Source organism: Orycteropus afer, unplaced genomic scaffold (assembly GCF_000298275.1).
Source record: "Orycteropus afer afer isolate SDZICR_OR568_19922 unplaced genomic scaffold, OryAfe1.0 scaffold00794, whole genome shotgun sequence".
Classification (NCBI taxonomy): domain Eukaryota; kingdom Metazoa; phylum Chordata; class Mammalia; order Tubulidentata; family Orycteropodidae; genus Orycteropus; species Orycteropus afer.
This window is the reverse complement of record NW_006922381.1, coordinates 574,516-581,077: the sequence shown is the minus strand read 5'-3', so window position 1 is coordinate 581,077 and position 6,562 is coordinate 574,516. Positions and strand designations below refer to the sequence as shown.

At 36.3% G+C, this 6,562-nt stretch overlaps 1 protein-coding gene across 1 annotated transcript in view; it reads right to left on the bottom strand.

Annotated features, from left to right (window-relative positions):
- The window catches only part of LOC103211795 (histone demethylase UTY-like), a 398,135-nt gene that overhangs the window by 103,779 nt on the left and 287,794 nt on the right, over positions 1 to 6,562 (bottom strand). The gene's annotated exons all lie outside the window — the stretch shown is intronic.

Below are 6,562 nucleotides of genomic sequence, written 5' to 3'. Positions count from 1 at the left end.
CCGATTTTCCAATTCTGATCCATCATCTGTTTCCAACTTTCACCAATAAAATAGGAGACTAAAATATATAAGGTACACAAAAACAAATAGCAAATGGCATCAGTAAATCTTTCCTTATAAGGAAGTGACTTAAGTGTTAACAGTTACATTCTCTAATAAAAGATGTAATGGCAGAATGGATTAAAAAATGACTCATCTATGTGTTATTCACAAGTGACACACACTAGAGCAAAAGACACACAGATAGGCTGAAGGTGAAAGGATAAAATTAGTTATTCCAAAAGACAGCTGAAGGAAATAGATTATCAGATAAAGTATAGTTTAAGTCAAAATCTGTTAGAAGTAACCAAGAAAAGCTGTTCAAAAAATAAAAAAACAAATGACAAAAATGCCAACTTTTCAAAGCCCTCAAAACATATAAAGAAAATAATGATCATACTGTAAAAAAGAAAGAAACAGTTCTACAATAATACTTGGGAATTTCAACATACCATTTTCAATAAGTAACAGGCTATTAAGAAAAATCAGTAAAGATATAAAGGATTTGAACAACTTCACTAGTCAATTAGACATAAAAGACATAAAAGCATTCCATGACTTGCAATATGTTCATGTTATGATGAGTCACAATTATGATGATCCATTTTTTGTCTTGTTTTTGCACATCTTTTCATTAGCAATATTTAATGCATTTTTCATTGTTCTCAGATGTTCACTCACAGATTACCAATTTTATGGTTTACTTCTCAATGTACTGCTGTATAGATTTCATTTATTAAGTTAAATTAGGGGTTTCCACTCCTGGAAAACACAGACCCAAACACTGATGGCTTAGTTAAAGTCAATAGGCAGGTTTAGGAAACATCAAGATGTTGCCTTGAAATATAACAAGGAGAAAAAATCAATAGTTTTCATACTAGAAATGCCATCCCTGTTTCAAGGGACAATTAAGATTACCTAGAGTCTTTCCCAAGTGGAGTTATTATGAAGTGGGGTTATTACCACCAAGTGACAAAACACCAATGTTGTTGAACACTTCATCATCAGAGTAAATTTTTATGATCTGTGTTATTATTTTTCTTGAAAAATTATGTGCATATGTATGAATTTTGAGTTTTTGAGTTGTGGTGTTGGCAAACAATACTGAAAGTAGCATAGACTGCTGAAAGAACTAACAAATCTGTCCTGGAAGAGTTGCAGCCAGAAGCTCCTTAGAAGCAAGACTGGCCAGACTTGGTCTCACCTTCTTTGATCATGTTATCAGAAGTGACCAGTTCCTGAAGAAGAATATCATGCTTGGTAAAGTGGAGAGTCAGTGAAAAAGGGAAGGTCCTTAATGATACGGACTAACAAAATGGCTATGACAATGGGCTCAAGCATAGCAAGGATTGTGGGTTTGGCACAGGACCGGGCAGTGTTTTGTTCTGTTATACCTATCAACTAGAGACAACTCAACATCACCTCGCAACAACAACATACAAAAATTTATCTATAAGTTTATATGTAATGTTTCCAACCTCCAAAGAAACTGAGATCAGGTAAGTAAAAACTCACTCACTGTCAGTTGTATCCAACTCACAGCAACCCATTCTTGGGTTTCTGAGGCGGTATCACTACAGAAGTAGAATGCCTGGTCTTCCTTCCCAGGAGTGGCTGGTATGTTTTAACTGCCAACCTTCTGGTTAGCAGTCAAATGGCTTAGGCACTATGGCAAGTTACCAACAATAAAAGAAAGTAATACTTTGAAAGCTTAAAAAATGTATATATCATTTGACACATTACATAATGGAGTTGTTGAACAGAACCTGTCACGAATTGGGGGTTACTTGTATACAGAACATTCTACCCACAAATGGTACACTCATCATTCTCTAGGATAAATCATATGGTTAAATTAAGAAAGCCGTATTAATTTAAAGAAACTGAAATCATACAATAAAATATAATTAGACATAAATTTTAAAAGGAAAATTACAAATTAAACAATCATGTGAAAATTAAACAGTGCACTGAAAACAATAAATGGTTAAAGAAAACAAAAGAGAAATCAGAAGATACTTACAGATGACTGAAAATGAAAAAACAACTTAACAAAACTTCCAGTTAATAATGTTAAAAGGTTATAACAGCAAACACTTACATAATATTTAAAAAGGAAAAAGAAAAATTTCAAATCAATAATCTAACATTACAACTTGAGGAATCAGTAAAAGAATAGTAACCTAAGCCAAAGACTAATATAAGGAAAGAAATACCAATAATCAAAGAAAAACAAACCAGACCCAAAAGTGGGAGCATAAAGAAGTTATGTTTTTGAAAGATCAGAAGTTAGTTTTTGAAAGATCAATAATCTACACAAACCTTTTGCTACACTGACAACAAAAAATAAGGCAGAGATGCTAAATATCTATAATCAGAAATTAAAGTTGAGGAAATAATTACCAACTCTATATATACCAAGCCAAAAACCAAACACACTGCTGCTGAGTCATTTCTGGCTCATAGTGACCCTCCTCCTTGGGTTTCCAAGGCGGTATTTCTAAAGCAGATTCCCCAGTCTTCCTACTGAAGAATGGCTGGTAGGTTTAAACAACCAGCCTTCTGGTTAGCAATCTAAATGTCTTAGGCACTACGCCACCAGAGATTCCAACCTTACATATTAGTAATAAAAGGATTAGAAGAGAATAAACTAACTGGATGCCCACAAATTTGACAAACTCAATTTAATGAAGATATCTGCTTGCTGAAAGTAAAGATGACTTGAAGCACTTTCTGATAAAGATTAAAGACTACAAGTCTTTAGTCTACAAGTCTTGTAGACTACAAGATTAAAGTCTACAGTATGGATTATATCTCAACAGAACGAAAATGAAAATCCTCAAAAGTGGACCAATAAGCAGCAGCATGATAAGTGGAGAAAAGGCTGAATTTTTAAACATTTCATATTACTTGGTTCCACAATTAACACCAAGGGAAGCAGTAATGAAGACAAGAGACAATGTACTGCTCTGGGCAAATCTGCTGCAAGTTGATTACCATGGCAACAGTAGACAAAGCAAACTGCAGACCAATATTCCTTACTAATATAGATGCAAACATCCTCAACAAAATACTAGGAACATGAATCCAAAACCATAATTAAAAGCATTATACAGTAAATCTTCACCCAAATCAAAATTAAAAAAAAAAAAGTACTATTCCTCTTGACCAATTTACATTTACCCTGGGAATGTAAAGCAGTTCAACATAAAAAAAAATTTATTAATGTAATATAAAACCCACTGCCATTCATTTAATTCTGACTCATAGAGACCCTGTAGGTTGCTGTGATGTACGATATCTAAGGTAGTGATCAGTGTAACAGACCACATTATACAGTGAGGAAAAGATCCACATGATCATGGCAATTGATGCAAAAATGCATTTATCAAGATCCAATACCCTTTCATAATAATGACAATCCAAAAACTGGAATAACAATGAAATTACTCAATAACATTAAACACACTCGTGAAAATCTATAATGTACATCGTAGCTGAAGAAGAAAGACAGAGCTTCTCATCTAAGATCAAAAACAAAATAGAATGCCTACTTTCATCACTACTTTTCAATATTGATCTGGAAGATCCAAATTCTAAAGAAAAAGAAATAAGGTTAACATCTGGTAAGATGGGGGAAGTGGAAGACAAGTTACGCAGACACTCTTCAACAAAGAAAAAAGAAATCAGTTGACACAGATACAAGGTAATCATGGAGCCCTGAGCTTTGAAAGGAAAGATACAGAAATGGATTAAACACTTACTACCAGAAGAACATGACTGAAAGCAGTGAATAAGGATAGAAACAGAGCTGCAGACTGTAAGTAGTCCTGACATCAAAGACAGCCTGAATATTTCCAAGTGGTGTTGAGAATTAATCCAAAAATCTACCTTGATCACCAAGAGATAGACAGACTACCACATGGGTAGCTGATGACTGAATGAAAACAGCAAAGAAGGACACAAACTGAGTTGTGGACTTTCAAATGTCTGGAGGGCACAGCCATTGTGAATGTTTACAAGCAACAGCTAGGTGCAGCCAATTTGAAAGTTTACAAGTGGCAGATGGGCACATTTTGAATATTTAAAGTGACAGCACTCTTGTTCAGATACCAGAGACCTAAGAATAAGGCTCTGCTTGGCAAAGACAGCATGGTTACATGGGAGGTTGATGACTGCAAAGGAGATAGGTGGTGAGTGCCTAAGTGCTGCCAACAAGAACATAGAAAATCACAGTACCCTGCTTACTCAGGTACATCCAAAAAAGAAAACTAAAAATCTGGGCAAATCACACCAACATACAATAACCAATTAAACATAGACACAAACACAGTTTCTCAAGAGACAAAAGACCACCACAGTCCACATAAAGAAGCAACATAAAGCAGGGAAACAAGGGACTAGGATAGACACACAGAACATGAGAAAGAATCAGCACTGGAACACCCTGATAAGGCATTCAAAATAATTAAATTTAGGTACTTTAAACAGACTGAGAGATCAAGGAAAACAATGACACAGAGTTGAGAAGCATACAGACAAAACCTAGAAAAATTTGGAAAGACAATGTAAAAACAAATGACAAAGAAAATAAAAAATTAGAAATTATATAAAATCTACAAATAAAAATCCAGAAGTTTAAAACTAAATTCTCAGAAACACAAAATACATTGAACATGCAAAGGTGGAGAAATGGATCAATGGAAGACAGAATTAGTGAAACTGAAGATGACAACTCGATACTTCTTTGGACAGGGTTCAATCAGGAAAAAGGGCAAAACAAAATGAAGAAAGCCTAAGGTTCATGTGGGAGCTCTGGTAGCATAGGTTCTAAAGCACTTGACTGCTAAACAGAAGGCTGGAAGTTCAAACCCACCAGCTACTCCTTGGAAGGAAGATGGGGCCATCTACTTCTGTAGTGAAACTGCCTCAGAAACCCAAGGAGGGGTCGCTATGAGTCAGGTCTGACTTGATGGCACATAACAGCAACAACAACAACAACAAAGTTCATATGGGAGACCATCAAAAGGAATAACTTAAATGGAATAAGAACTCCAGAACAGGAAGAGACTAATAAAACCATGGAGAAAAACTGTCAAAGATTTGTTGGAAGTGAACTTCCCTGTATGATGAATGATGAGACTACATCCTTTCAAGAAATCCAATGAAACCCAACAAAATAGACCACAAAAGAAAATCACAAAGATATCATCATCAAACTCACCAAAACTAAAGACAAAGAAAGAATCCTGAAAGTAGCACTGGAAAAAAAAAAAGTTCTCTACAAAGGGCAACCTATAAGGTGAAACTCAAATTTCTAGGCAGAAACCATGTGGGCAATAAGGCAATGGGACAGTAATATATAAAACACTGAAAGAAAAAAATATCCAACCAAGAATTACACACCTACCAAAACTGTCCTTCAAATATGATGGTGAAATTAGGATACTTCCAGATAAGCAGAAATTAAAGGAATTTATTACAACCAGACACACTTTACAAGAGATGCTAAAAGGAGTGCTGTGGATGGAGAACCAACAACAGTAAACAACAACTGACCATTAACACACATGATGACATAACCCAGAAAACAGTCCACTTATGAAGTATCCAAAGTAAGTTAGCATGTTGTTGTTGTTGTTGTTGTTAAGTGCCGTCGAGTCGTTTCCGACTCATAGCGACCCCATGCACAGCAGAACGAAACACTGCCCGATCCCGCACCAGCCCCACAATCCCTGCTATACTCGAGCCCATCATCGCAGCCACTGTATCAATCCATCTCATTGAAGGCCTCCCCCTCTTTCGTCGACCCTCCACCCTACCAAGCATGACATCCTTCTCCAGGGAATGGTCCCTTCTTACAACATGACCAAAATAGGTTAGCCTACAAGACTATAAACAGGGAACCAGAGATACCAATTGACAAATGAGGACAACAATTAACCAAAAAGAAGGAAAAAATTGTGCAGGTACTGAACTTCTAAATGGGAGAAAGTTAAGACAATTGAAAGATAGAATAGACCGTTCTACACTTGGAAATAAAATTATAAATCACAGGGTAATCTCAAAGAAAGTAAGTCATCACATTAAAAAAAAAAGGAGGGCCAACACAAATATTTTGTTGTTGCTGCTGTTGTTGTTGTTGTTAGAATCCGTCGAATCATTTCCAACTCACGGAGACCCCATGCACAGCAAAACAAAACACCACCCAAACTTGCGTCAGCTTTATGATCCTTGCTATACTTGAACTCACTGTTGCAGCCACCGAGTCGATCCATCTCACTGAAGGCCTTCTTCTGTTTCGTCAACCTCCGCCTTACCAAGCATGACATCCTTCTCCAGAGAATGGGCCCTTCTGACAACATGACCCAAGTAGGCGAGACGAAGTCTGGCCATCCTCGCTTCCAAGGAACATTTTGGCTGCATTTCCTCCAGGACAGATCTGTTAGTTCTTTTAGAAGTCCAGGGTACTTTCAGCATTCTTCACCAGCACCACAACTCAAAACATCAAGTCTTCTTCAGT